The sequence below is a fragment of the Manis pentadactyla genome, chromosome 14, assembly GCF_030020395.1.
Source record: "Manis pentadactyla isolate mManPen7 chromosome 14, mManPen7.hap1, whole genome shotgun sequence".
Classification (NCBI taxonomy): Eukaryota; Metazoa; Chordata; class Mammalia; order Pholidota; family Manidae; genus Manis; species Manis pentadactyla.
The window spans coordinates 50,216,000-50,234,119 of NC_080032.1; the positions used below are offsets into that span (position 1 = coordinate 50,216,000).

At 36.1% G+C, this 18,120-nt stretch overlaps 1 protein-coding gene across 5 annotated transcripts in view; it reads left to right on the forward strand.

Annotated features, from left to right (window-relative positions):
* The window catches only part of TBC1D5 (TBC1 domain family member 5), a 659,247-nt gene that overhangs the window by 185,797 nt on the left and 455,330 nt on the right, over positions 1 to 18,120 (forward strand). The window lies entirely within an intron of this gene.

Here is an 18,120-nt window from a genome sequence, read left to right on the forward strand (position 1 = left end):
TGCGATCTGCTCCTGGTCCCTTCCGGCACCACCGCCCCTGGCATGCGCTGCCACTCTCCCACTCCTGGGCCAGTGTATTGCGGTCCGCGCTAGTTGGAGGAATGACTGGCAGGCTGCTTAGTGCTGTGAGGGGCTTCAGAACTGCTGCCTCCCCAGGGTTTAGGGCGCCTATGGTTCCCCAGCATTCCCAGCTGCTGGCTAAGTGTGTCGGGACGTCTTCATCCAGCTATGCGGTCCCTGTCACTTTAAGACTTGTAGAAAGCATTCGCTTTTCTTTTGTCTCGTGGGTGCCGGTTTTGGGGACCCACAGGTTTTGCTTTTCCATTTCTCTAATATCCAGCACCCTGTGCACCTTGTGTCTGTGCTCCGGATGCAGATTTCTAGAGCTGGTTGTTTAGCAGTCCTGGGCTTTCACTCCCTCCCTCTTCTGACTCCTTTTTTCCCCCCCGGGTTCTGGGGTGGGGTAGCGTTCGGGTCCCGCCTGGCCGTGGCTCGTATCTTACCCCCTCTGTGTGATGCTGAGTTCTCGCAGATGTACATGTATCCTGGCTGTTGTACTGCATCCACTGGTGTCTCTTTTAGGAATAGTTGTATTTATTGTATTTTCATAAATATATATGTTTTGGGGAGAAAGTTTCCTCTGAACTACTCATGGCACCATCTTCCCATGATCCCATTTTAGCAATATTTATTCTTCCAATTCATGAGCGCAGAATATCTCTCCACTTATTCATGTATTCTAAAGTTTCTTTGTTCATCGTTTTTTAGTTTTCAGAGTATAGATATTTTACTTCCTTGGTTAAATTTATTCCTAAGTGTTTTATTCTTTTTGATAAAACTGTAAATGGGGTTGTTTTAATTTATGTTTCTGCTAGTTTGTTACAAGTGTATAGACATGCAACAGATTTCTCTATGTTAATTTTGTATCCTGTGACTTTGCTGAATCCAGTTATTAGTTATAATAATTTTTGGTGGAGTTTTTAGGGTTTTTTACATATAATGTCATTTCATCTGTGAATAGTGACAGTTTTACTTCTTCCTTAACAATTTGGATGTCTTTTATCTCTCTCTCTTTTTTTTTTTTTTTTTTTGTCTATTGCTGTGGCTACCTTTTCCAGTACTATTTTGGTAAGTGGTGAGAGTTGGCATCCCTGTCTTGTTCCTGATCTTAGAAGAAATGGTTTCTGATTTTCTCTGTTGAGTATGATGTTAAGTGTAGGTTTATCATATATGGCCTTTATTATGTTTCCTGGATATCCACTTATTGAGAGGTTTTATCATAAATGCATATTGAATTTTTTCTTATTTTTTTTCCTGCACTTATGGAGATGATTACATGATTTTAATCCTTTATATTGTTAATGTGGTGTATCATGTTGATTGATTTGTGGATATTGAACCATCCTTGCATCTCTGGAATAAATCCTACTTGTTCATGTTGTGTTATCCTTTTAATGTAGTGTTGAATTTGGTTTGCTAATATTTTGTTGAAGATTTTTGCATCTGTGTTCATCAGGGGTATTGACCTGTTACTTTTCTTGTCTTGTGGCATTCATTTTTGTTTTTGTTATCAGGGTAGTGCTGACCTTGTAGAATGAGCTTGGAAACATTATTTTCCCTTCATTTTTTGAGGATAGTTGAGAAGGGTAGGTATTAACTTTTCAAGTTAATATTTGACAGAATTCACCTGTGATGCTGTCTGGTTGTGTACTTTTGTTTTTTGAGGGGGAAGTTTTTGATTATTGATTCAAGTTCCCTGTTAGTACTTAATTTGTTCAGATTATATATTTTTCCTGATTCATCCCTGGAAGATTTTTTTTTTCTTTTATGAATTTCTTTCTTTCAGATTGTGCAATTTGTTGGTGTATAATTTTCATAGTAATTTTTAATGATCATTTGTATTTTTGTGGTATCAGTTGTAACTTCTTCATTTCTGATTTTGGACCATCCATCTTTTCTTCTTAATGAGTCTTGCTATAGATTTATCAATCTTGTTATTTTCAAGGATCCAGCTGTTAGTTTCATTAATCTTTTATATTGTTTTTTTCTCTTTTAGTCTCTTTCATTTATTTCCACTCTAATCTTTTTTTCCTTCCTTCTGGTAACTTTGGACTTTGTTCTTCTTTTTCTGTTCCTTTAGCTGCAAATTTAGAATGTTTATTTGGGATTTTTTTTTCTTAAATGATTCTGTATTGCTATAAAAGTCCCTCTTAGAACTGCTTTTGCTGTGTCCCATAGATGGTGGAGCATTGTATTTTCATTTTCATTTGTCTCAGAATATTTTTTGATTACCTCTTTGACTTCTTCATTTGAAGTATTAGTTAATAGCATGTTGTTTAGAATACATCCATTGTGTTTTTTCCAACTTTCTTCCTGTAATTGATTTCTAGTTTCTTACTATGGTTGGAAAAGATGCTTGATGTGATTTCAATTTTAAATTTATTGAGATTTGTTTTTTGGTCTTACGTCATGTATCTTGGAGAGTGTTCCATATACACTTGAAGAATGTGTAGTCTGTTGTTTTTGGATGGAATGTTCTGTATATACCTATTAAGTCCATCTGATCTAATGTGTCATTCAAGGTCAGTGTTTCCTTATTAATTTTCTGTCTGGATGATGTATTTATTGATGTAAGTATGCTGTTAAAGTGCTATACTATTATTTTGTTACTGTGAATTTCTTCCTTTGTGTTTAGTATTTTGCTTTACATATTAGGTGCTCCTATGTTGGGTGTATAGATATTCAAAAGTATATCATTTTTTTGGAATAATCCCTCTATCATTATGTAATACCCTTCTTTGTGTTTTGTTACAGCCTTTGTTTTAAAGTCTTTTTCTGATACAGGTATTGGTCCCCAGCTTTCTTTCATTTTCATTTGCACGGAATATCTTTTTCTATGCCTCTACTTTCAGTCCTTTTATATCATTATATCTGAAGTGTGTCTCTTATAGACAGTATGTAGATTAATCTTATTCTTTTATCCATTCAGTCCACCCTATGCCTTTTGGTTGGAATGTTTAGTCCATTTACATTTAAAGTAATTATTCATAAGTATGTCCTTGTTGCCCTTTATTTGGGGTGTTGCTGTGGAACTGAAATCTTTTACTCCTAGGGAAAAGTTCTGTACCGTTGAAATCCCTCTGACCATGGAGCACCATGCCTGGGATGTGGTTCTTTCTTCATTTTGTTGACTGTTCTACCCCTCTTGGTGATCTGCCCTGTTGAGGAGTCTCAGTTTATCCAGTTTGTAGGTGTGCTTCTGTTTCGCCTGAGGGATTCAGCCCTGGGTAATTTCACTGAGGATTTAGTGAGAACAGAATATGACAATGGAACGTTCTTGAGGTAAAAGGGCTTATGCCCAGCTTTATTCCCACAGTGGTAGGTGGAGCACTAGAATCATGTCTGCATATAGCAGCCTGCAGGTCGGTAATCCACCTCAGTCTCTGCCTTCACTCAGTTCATTGGGCAGAGCTCTTTATATAGTGACTCAGTAAATAATAGCTCATTGCATATGGATGCGGAAGGAATAACCTAGCGGGAGGCCAATTACATCATCAACTAATCATGGATCAGGTGAGGATATTGACTATAGAAACTTCTATTTTCCCCATACCTTCCTAGATTCATTATGTGTATAGTTGTGGATTATTGTGTCCATGGGAGGAGGTGAGCTCAAGATCTTCCTATCCCCCATCTTGAATTGTCACCGTGAGTTTGTGAATTATATAAAGGTGGGAAGGGCAACCATTAGGAAATACAGCTCAGCTTCTTTGTGAAGAGATTTTTGCTTCAATGAGAGGTTTTTGTTTAAGAAGAAAGGTTAGCCAAGCAGAGAACTATATCAATATAAACATGGATGTGTGGGGCATGTGGAAGCTTGAGAGTTATTTGAACCAAAGATATCATGGTTCTTACCAAGTTAATACCATAAAGTTTTGTTAAGTTGTTTCTAGGCACCAAATCTTCATTAAATACAGCTTGTGGATCAAAATAATCATAGGGAAAAGAAAATACACCACAGTAATATTTGAACTTAGTTATTTTTTTTAAAATTCTCATACATGAGAATTAAAATGATTAGCTAATATATTTCCTAAAAATAATTCATACATAATATATACATGGTGAAATCTTAACTATCATGTAGGCTGTTTTCTGGTCAAGATTATTCCTTTTTTGTAAGAGCTAGAATAAGTGGCTTAATTTGCCCCATTTTAAATATATACTGACATAGTGTGGATAAAATAAAGTTTCCTAAGGCCAGGATTCTCACCTGGCCCTGGTCAGCTTCCTTAGTACACACACATGTGGACAGTACGTCGTTACTGACTCTACAGCTGCACCACTGCAGAACTGTAGAGGCTGGAGTGGTGGCAGCACCAAGGACAGAGACCAAGACGATTGCTGTGTAGAGAGGCCCAGAGGCAGAGTCCAGCTTGCTGTGTGCAGACTCGCTCTGAGTGGATGGGATTCTAGCGATTGACCTGCCACCGTGGGAATAAAGTTGGGTATAGAACCTTTTACCCCAAGAATGTTCCACTGTCATTTTTTTTCAGTCTCACTGAATCCATAGTGAACTTGTCCAGGGCTGAAACCCATTGGCAAGATAGTGTGTTACAGACCTGAGTTTAAGTAACATTTATTAACTGTGATATTATATAAGTTTAACAATGCCTACATTTCTTGAATTTGAACAAGTGAGAATAATTATAATAGTAATAAGACTTGTTCATAGAGCTGTAATGAAATTAAATAAAATGACATTTTCTAAAATAACACAGAGAAAAGTCTTTCTTTGGGACATTCTTCCCTTTCCCTCACCCCTTCCCTAGGTATCATGGGCTTAGAAATTACTATCATCAGACATTGCCCAGAAGAGCAGTTGTAAGTTTAAAAGTTACTTATTGGAGTCTTTAGTTAGGGATATTTCTAAATGCTTTCAAAGAACAATAATATTTCCATGAATACTTAGTTGTCATGTTTCAAAAGCAGAAGCAGTTTTAGGTTGGGTAACCAAATCTTCAGGACTCTTTTTCCTTATGTAAATCCTGTACTGGGAGAATATCTTTCCAATGGGTTTCAGCCCCGGACAAGTTCACTATGGATTCAGTGAGACTGAAGAAATGTCAGTGGAACATCCTTGGGGTGAAAGGGTTTGTACCCAACTTTTTTCCCATGGTGGCAGGTCAATCGCTAGAATCCCATCCACTCTGAGCGAGTGAAAGCAAGCCGGCCTCTGCCCCTGGGCCTCTATGCCCCCGCAGCTGTCTCGGTCTCTGTCCTTGGTGCTGCCCGCACTACAGCCTCTGCTCTCCTGCAGCTGTGCCACATTGTTGCCCAGAGGACTGTGCGGAGCTCTTTATCTAGAGTCACTAACAATGTTTGCCCATACGTGTATAGTGCGCAAGCTGACCAGGGCCAGGTGAGAATCCTAGCCATAGGACCCTTCACTTTCTCAAAAGGGAATCACTTACTGTTTACTCTTTATGCAGTGAGTAGTCCAATACAGTGGATGGGGAAGGGTGTCTTCCTTAGAGTGGTCAGCCTTTTTAAAAGCTCAGTAAAACTTTTTGAAATCTGTCATTATAGGAGCATAGTGGTTAGCCATGCATTTTACAGTCATCTTTCTCTTCTGTTAACTTGGATTATGAAAATAACTATAAAGATAAACACAAAAGAGTTCTAAGATTATTTCTTTTTTCCTTTTTTGATAAGATTTAACAAGAAAAATGTTGTGGTTACTACATTCACCCATATTATCAAGTCTCCCCATACCCCTTGCAGTCACTGTCCATCAGTGTAGTAAGATGCCACACAGTCACTACTTGTCTTCTCGGTGCTACACTGCCTTCCTTGTGACCCCCACCCACACCATGTGTGCCAATCATAATGCCACTCAATCCCCTTCTCCCTTCCTCCCTACCCACCCTCTTCCACACCTCCTCCCTGGTAACCATTAGTCCCTTCTTGGAATCTGTGAGTCTGCTGCTGTTTTGTTTCTTCAGTTTTTCCTTATTGTTATACTCCACAAATGAGGGAAATCATTTGGTACTTGTCTATCTCCACCTGGTTTATTTCACTGAGCATAATACCCTCTAGCTCCATCCACATTGTTGCAAGTGGTAGGATTTGTTTTCTTCCTATGGCCGAATAACATTCCATTGTGTATATGTATGAAATCTTCTTTATATATTCATCTACTGATGGACACTTAGGTTGCTTCTGTATCTTGGCTATTGTAAGTAGTGCTGCAGTAAACATAGGGGTGCATATGTCTTTTTGAATATGGGATCTCATTTTCTTTGGGTAAATTCCTAGGAGTGGAATTCCTAGGTCAAATGGTATTTCCATTTTTAGTTTTTTGAGGAACCTCCATATTGCTTTCCACAATGGTTGAACTAGTTTACATTCCCACCAACAGTGTAGGAGGGTTTCCCTTTCTCCACATCCTCACCATCATTTGTCATTTCTTGTGTTTTGGGTGTTGGCCATTCTAACTGGTGTTAGGTGATATTTTATTGTGGTCAGTTTGCATTTCTCTGATAATTAGTGGTGTGGAGCATCTTTTCATGTGCCTGTTGGCCATCTGAATTTCTTCTTTGAAGAAACGTCTGTTGATACCCTCTGCTTATTTTTTAGTCGAGTTATTTGCTTTTTGGGTGTTGAGGTGGTAAGTTCTTTATATATTTTGGATGTTAATGCCTTGTCGGATATGTCATTTCCGAGTATATTTGACTCTGGGCCTCATTTGTTGTTCTTTTTTTTGTAAAAATTAGTTTTGAGTTTAGACTGATCATATTGAATTGTTCTTTTTCCTGAGATAAGCCTGTATTGCACTGTATTTCCCTCCTAACATGGCTTTCATTGCATCCCACAGATTTTGTGATGTTGAGTTATTGTTTTCATTTATCTCCATATATTGCTTGATCTCTGTTTTTTTTGGTCAATGATCCACTGATTATTTAGGAGCATGTTGTTAAGCCTCCATGTGTTTGTGAGCTTTTCCGTTTTTTTTGCATAATTTATTTCTAGTTTCATACCTTTGTAGTCTGAGAAGCTGGGTGGTACAACTTCAATCCTTTTGAATTTACTGATGCTCTTTTTATGGCCTAGTATATGATCTATTCTTGAAAATGTTCCATGGGCACTTGTGATGAATGTGTATCATGCTGCTTTTGGGTGGAGTGTTCTGTAGATGTCTGTTAGGTACATGTGTTCTAATGTGTTGTTCAGTGCCTCTGTCTCTTTACTTATTTTCTGTCTGGTTGATCTGTCCTCTGGAGTGAGTGGTAGGTTGAAGTCTCTGAAAGTGAATGCATTGCATTCTATTTCCCCCTTACTAATGCTGTTAGTATTTGTTGCACATATTTGGGTGCTCCTATGGCCAGAGGATGGCCCCGCTTAAGGAATCTACAATCCCTATACTAGCATCCCTCTACTATCCCTCTAGCATCCCTATACTAATGCTGTTAGTATTTGTTGCACATATTTGGGTGCTCCTATGTTGGGTGCGTAGATATATATAATGGTATATCCTCTTGTTGGACTGACCCCTTTATCATTATGTAATGTCCTTGTCTCTAGTTACTTCCTTTGTTTTGAGGTCTATTTTGTCTCATACTAGTATTATAGCTCCTGCTTTTTTCTCCCTATTCGTTGCATGAAATATCTTTTTCCATTCCTTCACTTTCGGTCTGTGTATGTCTTTGGGTTTGAAGTGAGTCTCTTGTAGGCAGCGTATAGGTAGATCTTACTTTTTAATCCAATCAGCAACTCTATGTCTTTTGATTGGTGCATTCGGACCATTTACATTTAGGGTGATTATCCATAGGTATGTACTTATTGCCAGGGTAGGCTTTGGTTACCAAAGGTTCAAGTGTAGCTTCTTTACCAGCAGTCTAACTTAACTCAGTATAGTATTACAAACACAATGTAAAGGTTTTTTTTCCCTCTTTCTTTGTCCCCCACTCTTTATATATTAAGTATCATATTCTGTACTCTTTGTGTATCCCTTGACTGACTTTGGGGGTAGTTGATTTAATTTTGCAGTTGCTTAGTAATTAATTGGTCTACTTCCTTTATTGTGCTTTTATTTTCTCTGGTAACAGCTATTTAGCTTTAGTAACACTTCCATCTAGAGAAATCCCTCCAAAATACACTAGAGATGGTTTGTGGGAGGTAAATTCTCTCAACTTTTCCTTATCTGGAAATTGTTTAATCCTACTTTCAAATTTAAATGATCATCATCTTGGATAGAGTACTCTTGGTTCGAGGCCCTTCTGTTTCATTGCATTAAATGTATCATGCCACTCCCTTCTCTGTAAGGTTTTTGTTGAGAAGTCTGGTTTTCCTGATGGGTTTTCCTTTGTAGGTTATATTTTTTGTTTCTCTAGCTGCTTTTAAAAGTCTGTCCTTATCCTTGATCTTTGCCATTTTAATTATTATGTCTTTGTGTTGTCTTCCTTGGGTCCCTTGTGTTGGTAGATCTGTGCACCTCTGTGACCTGAGAGACTATCTCCTTCCCAAGAGTGGGGAATTTTTCAGCAATTACCTCCTCAAAGACACTTTCTATACCTTTTTCTCTCCCTTTTCTTCTGGTACCCCTATAATGCTAATATTCCATTTGGATTGGTCACACAGTTCTTTTAATATTCTTTCATTTCTAGAGCTCCTTTTTTCTCTCTGTGCCTCAGCTTCTTTGTATTCCTATTCTCTAATTTCTAGTTCATTTAGTGTCTCCTCTCTATCTAATCTGCTTTTAAGTCCTTCCATTGTATATTTCATTTCAGATACTATATTTTTCAAAGTTTCTGTCTCTTCCTTGAAATCCTCCATAAAGTCTTGAATAGTTTTCTGTAGCTCTGTGAGCATGTATATGATTTTTCTTTTGAAGTCTTTTTCAGGAAGATTGCTGATTTCAGTTTCACTTGGCCGTCTTTCTGGTGTTTGTGGGTTTTTGGTTTGTGCCAGGTTCTTTTGACATTTCATATTTGTAGAAATAACTTAGGCGGCTCCCTCTACTGCTCAGAATCTCTACCCTCTGAGGCTGCTCAGCCCCTGGAGTGATAGTAGGTTAACAGTTGAGTGGTGCTGTTGTCTGCCAGTGGGGAAAGAGCTCTTTCCTGCTTTGTGGCTGCAGTGCCTGCCTGCACTGCAAGGCCCAGTGGGTCAGGTGTGCAGGGAGGAGCCTCTGTGCTATGCACTTGTAGATTCCTTAAGTGGGGCCATCCTCTGGCTGGCCTGGTGTAATCATTGGGGCAGCCGGTGTATGAGCCAGTGCCAGTCAGGAGGAAGGAGCAATAGGCTGCATACAGCTGTGGGGTCCTTGTAGCTGGCTAGGGGGATGGAGTGCCTGAAGGTCCTGAAAGTTCCCAACCTACTCGGGTTAGTGTACCGGGACAATTTTGTCCACCTTTTCTTTCTCCTGAGCAGCAAGTTCTGTGCAATCCTTGTCCCTTTAGCAGCCTTCTCACTATGAGGAAATCTCTTAGTGTACCTGCCTTTTTTTTTTCCCAGAGCGGCCAGTTGTGGGTACTTATTTTCCACAAGCAGCTGGAATCTCAGTCTCTCCATGTGTTCTTCCTGTCTTAGCTTTCCAACCCCACTAATCTCTAGAGCCTCATGTAATGTAGGTTCGTGCTGCCAGAACAGATCCCCAGGGCTGGGTGTTCTTCATTCTCAGCCGCCACCCCTTCTCGGCTCCGTTTCTCTTCCTCCCGCCAGTGAGCTGGGGTGGTGGAAGGGCTTGGTTCCCACTGGATCACAGCTTTGGTACTTTATTCTTTTCTGTGAGGTCTCCTCTTTTCCCCAGGTGTAGGCAGTCTGCCACAACCTTCTTTCCTCTTGCTTTTCAGCATTTGTTGTATTTGCTATGTTTTCATATTATATATGGTTTTGGGAGGAGGTTTCTGTCTCACCTCTCACACTGCCATCTTTAAGCCTTCTAGGATTGTTTCTTAAAGACTGACATTGGGCAATTTTTTTTAATGTCCTAAGAGTTGGGTGCCTTAATTGGGCTTCTGTCCTTGGAGAGTAATAACTGGTTGTCCCAGAGTTGTTGTAAATTTCCTGCATCAAAAGTAGAATACACTAATTTTTTAAAAAACAACTTTTAACCCATTTTGATCATAAAAGCAAATGTTTTGATGTACTATATTTTTTATATTTATGATTTTCCTCTTTTCATTTCATCAATTTATAATCTAATACAATATTTTTCTTACTGAATTTCAAATAGTCTTAGTTTTATGTGTTTTATTTCAATATGAGACCATAGTAATGATTTCTCTTGGAATCTTTGAATAATTTTAAAGTGTTTTTGAAGATTACATCAGAGTTTTCCTCTGAGTAGCAAAAAAATGACATTAGTAATGTAAATTAATTCACTGATGTTTTATTGAGTTAGTGGACCGAAAGCACTGATAGATGTGTGATCTTTATTTATTTTGCTGGAGTGTTAGTTTCAAGTCTACTAAACAAATAATCAAATGCAAACTTTAAATTCAGCTGGATTATCTACAGAAATAAGTTGCTCCAAATGAGATATGTGAATCATGGAGACCACAACTTGGCAACTTTTTAAAGAGAGTAGTCAAGTTGGAAATACTTCTAGGCTTGCAGTAGTGCTGCTTAGAATCAAGGAAACTTTCTAAAATAAAAAGAAACTAAAACTCATATATTTGTGGAATTTGTAGTGATTCTAGAAACTTCACCTTACCCAGGAATTCAAATTATTTGTTCTTATAAAATGTATTGAAATTAAAATTGATCGGTCATTTGTTCCTTCCTTTATCCTCCTCAAACCTTTTTTAGGAATGCAAGATACTAAGGGAGGTATTTATATGAAGTGATATAGAATGTGCTTTTTCTTTTAATCAACCATTTTTCTTATCCCCTCCTCGTCTTCCCATTTTTTATTCCTTTCATGGCACAAATAATTTTCTAACTCCTAGAATAGAAACCTTGGAAATTTGGTAAATATATTTCTTTTCTTTCATTTCTATGTCTCAGTACCACCAGTTTTTGCATGTTCTCTTGCCTCTGAGTCCTCCATTTCTATAGCTGTTTTTGCTACTATGGTTATTGGTACTCTGTCTTTTCATTGGAATTATTTTTCTGAAATACTCAGTACCTGATAATTGATTCAGCCATTTTTTTCTATGCTGCTACTCATGAACAACATTATCCAATTTAGATTTCCTTTATTTCCTTTTGAGAAACAGATAATAAGCAGTGACATCCATAAAGGAACAGTAGTTTGGTAGTCAAGTTTAAGTGGTGTGATAAACATGAGTCTCAAAGCAGAAAAAAAAATCTTAACTAATTGAGTCCTTTGGACAGCTAACTTATCTGTTCTTTCTGTGTTTTTAATTAGTTTTGACCTCTTATGTTCTCTGAGAGCTAAAGCTTCCTCAAATTTCTAGATAAGTTAAGATAGTAACTACTTTTCATGCATTCCTCCAGTGCAATGAAGTATGTTTTGAGTTTTTCTTTTTGCACTGGTTGAGCAGGACAAATTACAGTGTTATTGGATAAAAGGTAACAGGCAGGTGATGTCACAAAAAGGCAATAGATTTTAAAGAAAAGGAACTTGAACCAAATGGAGTAGCATAAGGAGGAGTACTTAATGAGGTGAAATAATAAATCTGGAACTGAGAATTTAGAAAACAAAATACAGTTATGGACAATGCTTAAAGTTTTAGCCTGTTTAAGGAAATTTCTTAAAGAATCTTATTTTCTTCTTAAAGGAGCATATTTAAAATAAGGGAATATATTAATTACAGATATGCTTTATCATTACTCTACTGTGAAGTGTGTTTACTTTGAAAAGTGTGCCTTATGTCTGCCACAGGAAATAGACAAAGACTAACACAAGCTTAAGGGAATTTTTCATCTCTTGAAGTTCAATTGAGTCTGCAGCTTTCCTAGGGAACCCATAGTTCTTGAAATTTTCTAACTATTCACAGGTCATTTAGATGGGTGTTTAAGATTAGAATGAACCTCCAAATTTTACCTAACCTCTTTTGGTTCATGTAAATAGAGTGATTGAGACTAGTCTTTCTTGTTTGTAAGCTGATATGACTTGGGTATCCAGAGCTTGAAACTAAATGGAGCCAGGTCATACAGAACAGAGGTTATCTTTTTGGCATCAAGACAATATCAGAAGATATTATCTTCAAATCACAAAAATTCTCTTTCTCCATTATATATACATTGGTTTCTGTTTTGCCTGGAGGTTAGGGTAATGTAGGACCTAATTTGGAGCAAACCTATGGTTAGTGATAAATGAACATGGCTATTTATGAGAAAATAGTTATATACTATTACATGATGAAGATTTATTTTGGAAATGAAGATAAATTTTATTATTAGTACAACTTGGAAGCATTTTCATTTACTATAAAAGGGAAAGAGCCAGATTTATATTGTGTCAATATTTTGGGGATCATTGGCTATGTGAAAGCTTATAAAGTTAAGGGAATTCATGAACAGAGTGAGTAATGGTCAGGTAAATTACACTTATAATTGTCTTCATTGATGTAGCATTGTGTAATGATTTAAGACCACATGGACTCTGGGTTCAGATTGTTTCGGCTCAAATCCTATCTTTACCATTTGTTAGTAATGATAGCAGTGAGATATTGGGCAAGCTAGTATGTTTAAGTTCTTAGCTGTTTTTGTTTTTTGGTGTTTTTTGATGGTGGTTAGGGTGGAGGTGAGTAGTTTTAAATGAGATGTGTCATATAAATATCAATATCATAGTGTAGTACTGATGTTAGTTACTGAAGTTCTTTTCTCAAGCAACTTTTATTATCTTTCTTCCCCTGTCATGGTCCTAATGTAAGTCATGGGGTTAAAAAAAAAGAAGCCAAAAATAGACCTGAGTGGGTATTTTATTTGATTCAGAGGAATACAAGAAGATGCTGTGTAATAATTTTTAAACTTTAACTGTCCACATTTAGCTTCACAAATAAACCTTGGAAGAAGAACATCCATCATGAAATTTCAAAATTATTAAATTCACTTAACCTTGGATTCAGTTTGTTGTTTTGGCATGTGTTAGAATCTCCAAGCCACTAGATTGCTGTTCAGACAGTGCTCACTCAGTGTGCCAGCAGATTAGGTTAATGGGAGCTACTGGACAGTGACTGGAATGTATGCTTCCATAGTGATAGTTGTGGTTCATGTAGAAGGTTCACGAGTAGACTTTAATTTTTTAAATGACCTGATGTGTCTGGAAAACATTATAGACGTTTTTGGTCCTGAAAGCTGCTTTGGTAGCAGTGTATGTGACATCCATTGGTGTCACTGAACAAGGTTTTATATAAGCTCCTATTCCATTTTTTATTTTTTGGATAACTGTTACTGTACTAACCCCTCTTACATATTTATAAGGTTCTTTACAAATCAACAATATATTTTATTTTACCAAAAGTTAACTGTTACAACAAGATTTGCCTTATGAACCATTCATCTTTTTTATATATTCCTATGTGTTTGGACATATATGTCCCTAAATAACTTAGTTTTAATCATAAGACAAAAATCCATATTAAGGAAAATCAGATTTGGTGGGGGCATTTTATGTGTAGTTCAAAGTCCTTTCATTTAATCATTTCTCTTTCTTTTGAAAAGAAACCTTGATAGTAGTTGCTCAGAAAAAGATGTGAAATGTTTATATTAAGTTGGGTACAATTTAATTAGACTAAATGAAGTGATATGTATGTTCAACAGATAATTTAAAAGTTGTATGCCTGAGGGATGAAAAGTGGTTGTTAGTGGTAGATATCTTTTAGAAATCTTGAAGGATCATCTGTTCTCCTGATATATCAGAATCTTTGGTAGGATCTGCTTGGTTATATCCATCTTAAGAACATTTTCAGGTAATTTTTATGCACACTAAAGTCTTAGAACCATTACTGAATTCTCTGCTGATAGTTTTTGGGATATTGGCTTCTGGCTCCTGATGAAAGTTGCTCTTCCCCAGTTGTTGGAAGAAAGGGAGAGCTGCGGTAGCTGTTCCAGACCTACTGCCCTATGCAGTTGTATTTCCAAAGCTTTCAGTGTCAGCGTTAGTTTCTGCTCTAAGTCCTCTTTCAACTAGTGCTCCTTGGTGAAGGAAATATCATGTGGTGCACAACCTGTTGGGCTGTGACAGAGGCTTCACATTGTTTCCTAAAATGTTAATATTTCCTGGCAAGGGAAGAATTGCAGGTAAGGAAATGTAAGAGAACGGAAGTGGTTTTCTGGGGCCAGGATTGAAACTGGGGTTTATTTATTTTAAATACCAGACACTATACATGACTACCCTCCTTTTTAGTGGAAAGAACATGGCCTGTGTGTTCAGGTAGTCTTGGGTTGAAAGTATGTGTGCCTCTATCATTTACTGGCTCTAACTAGTGACTTTACGCTTTCCTTAACTTCAGTGTACTCATCTGAAAAGTAGGCATGATAATTTTAAATTCTAAGGTTATTGTAAGGATTAATAACCTAAAGCAGATTTTTAGAATGCTTTAGCATATTTTTATAATTCTGTCCCAGAGTAGTCATTTTAATAAATGATTACTATTACCAGTTGAAGGTAGATATGCCTTATGCAGTTAACCAAACAGAGGCTGAATGATTTTGTTAAATTAGGAAATACTTTATTTCCAATCTGATGTGGTATGAGCTAGAAATGAGGATATACTGAATGTGTGAAGGGGTTTTCCTTTAGAAAAGAACATAGGCCTTTTTTTCCTACCCATACCCTGATAAATCTGAAATTTGATTCTAGCTCAGACCCTTCTTAAAGGTAAGACTCTTCCTACAGCTCCAGATGTTTACAGTGAAATACCTACAAGACATCTTCAGCCCTTAAAATGCCCAAGTCTAAACTTGGGCTGTTTCTTCCAACAACTGATCTTCCAGGGTTCCTTACATCAGTGAGAGGAATTGCTGTCCATCTTCATCCTCCACAAAAACTAATCTTTCACTGAATTCTGCTGATTGTTACCATAAATCTCTTTCCATCTTCTCTTCTCCATCTTTACCTCCATCACCCTAGGCTGGGCTACTGTCATCTCATACCTAACTCCTCCCCTGCATCTTTCTTGCTCCTTTCCATAGTTTTGCAAATTTGATATTTTTCCAATGTGTGATTGATTGCCATACCTTAACTTAAAACCCTTCAGTAATTTTGCCTTGCCTACTTTTTCTGCCCCATTTTGTTTTATATTTCCTCTGCAGTAGTGACTGGCCTCTCTGCTTTTCTTTCTTTACTTTGAAAAGAAAGTGTTTATCGTAACTGTTTTTCAACCTTTGCACTTGCTGTGCCAAGACTGGAACACTTCCTGTATTTCTGAGATGTCATCTTAAATAGTCTTTCTTTAGGTCTTCGCTGTTCTCTGAGCTAAATCATGTCTCCTGCTATAAAATCTCATGGCCTCCTCCTTCCCTATTTTTAATAGCATCTGTCTCTGTTTGCAATTATGTATTTGCATGGTTATTACATACTGTCTGCTTCCCCAAATAAAATACAAGTTCTATGAGGGCTCAGACAATTTCAGTGTCTACAAAGACATAAAACAGTCCTGAAAACAGAAGAGAAATATTAAATGACTGACTGAAGTACATGAAGAGACAGTTAAAATACAAAGTGATTAATTCTCAAGTAAGGTATGGATGTAGTCATAGTACAGATGGAGTTAGAACGTTGGCTTGTTAAGCTTTGTTATTTGGGAACACTTTTGTTACTGTTGCATTGCTTTGACTGGCCTCTAATTTTACTTTTTCTCTTAAAAATAAAGATTAGTAGTATTTCGAAGGTTAAATTTCCCAGTACAGATTAAGAGCTTCCAGAACTTGATTGTACTTGAATGAGCTTTGAGTAAAGTCTTTCTCCTTTCCTCACATCTGCACAGTATTTGAAGTTTATAATTCAAAAAATGTATATCTGGTTACATACTTCTTGTTGTTTACTATATGGAATGTGTTCATTTAAGTGTTGCCTAACGCATAAACATTTAAAAATACTACCCAAACTCATGACATCAAAGATGTTATAATAAATTTCTCAGCTCTTATAAAAATTAAAAAGAAATCAAGAAGATTAATATGGCATTAGAATTGTGCTTTTATATTTCTTCCTCGTGTTTGGATCTTAATTTACTGCATGACTATTGTTGGCAGGTTGAAATGTTCTTGTGAAAACTCTTACGACTTTACTATTTTCTTGAAAATTGGTTTAGTACTGTTGTTTACATTTTAAAATTAGTGTTTTCAATAAAATTTTGCTTTCCATCTATCCTGAATTCTCCCTAGGAATGCACAACTTCAAAAATAAAGAGGCATAGTCAGCAGAAAAAGAGGTGGTCTGAGCCTTTATGCATTAAATATGCATGTTAATTAGGAAAAAAATTAGAAAAATATGAAAACAGATGTTACGTAAATTATTGCAGTCCCAGAGCAGCAGTAACTTATACACTGACAATAATTTTTATATGTGCATGTGTATATGTATTTCTAGATTTCTCAGTATTTATGCAACTCCATAGAGAATCACTAGAAAAAGAACTGGTATATCCTTTCAGTAAAACTATGGTAAACATTCCTTCTACATACTAATTGTTGAGGAAGTCTAGTTGTTACTATACAGATAGTCTTCTGTGTTTCCTAATTCTGCCTGTAGTCTTTTTCCTCCTCAGTTTCTATGATAGTATGTCAGTGAGATAATTTCATTGGCTATATCCTGTCAGAACAAGAAAGTAAATTATAATAGTGTTATAATCTTAACAGTGTAAGAAATGCAAAAATGACCTGGTGTTTATTTAGAAAGAAAACAGATTACAATTACTCAGGACACTGATAATAGTGTCACTTCTTTTGCTTACTGTTGTATTTTCTGAAGAAATGGCCATCATTCTCTGAGTAGTATTGACAGAGTAGTATGACAGTATGCTTTAAGTGTTACATAAACATGGATTTATCAATCATGTGTTAGAATAGTTGAAAGGTATTTGAGTATCTTTTACTCTAAAGAGTCATCCATAGAGTTATAAAGGGAAAGATAAGAAATAGACCCATGCTTTATTTTAGTGGTGTAGCAGTTTTTTGTTCAATCATACAGAAAAACCATGTGACTACATTGTTGTCCAAGGAGCTGCTGACAATATTTAGATATTTTTCATATGTATAGGATGTAATTTAGAGATGTGTTGTTTGTAGCTTTTCAGATAAGATTGAAAGTTAAGATAAGGAAATGCTTGCTACATCACAATTTAGTAAATCATTCTTATCAAACAAACAAAACATGAATTGTATTCAATGCAAGGACATAAAACAATTTTTGGAAGTCTATTTAGAGATCGATGCGACATTCGTTTGTATTCTTTAGAAATCATACTTTGTTAATTTGATTTTAGTCGCATATGATACGAAAATGTGTTTTAAGTTAAGTAATTTCTTTTGAACGTCAGTAGATTTTAGTTAGATCTATTACCATAATGTTTTTCAATTCTATATTACAGATTTATGTTTTATATTATATTACCTAACTACTGTTGTACTTTCATATGCTTCACCAATAAGCTCTAACAGGTTATTGGGAGTTAAGTAAACTAAAACACCGTGAAATCTAGAGGAGAGTTATACTATGTTTATAATTTATTATTATTGAAGGTCTCTACCCAAACTAGACAGCTATTTAAGAAAGTCAATGTACATTCTTGTATTCTTGATTTTATATAAAGATATGTCAGATATGACTTTATGTAAGTATATTATTAAAGGTGATAAAATATTTTTCTTTTTCTCTAGGCAAAAAAGTTATGGAAATTGATTTTTAATTCATAAAAATGTTTACTTGCCACACTAATGCATCGGTATTCTAATTTTACATTTTATTAATGCTTTGGAATCCATTTTCAATGGAATTTTTTTCATATTTTATAAATTTCTAATTTACATTTTTTTGTGATTTTAATACATGCTATTATTTTACTGTGTGGTAGAATAGTGTGTATATTTGAATACTTTTGTGTCATTTCAGCAAAACAAAGTTGTAACAAGTGATTTTTTTATATTGAGGTGTTTTTTTAATTTTAATTTTTTTGTGTGTAATGCCTTTTATTGTAGATATTA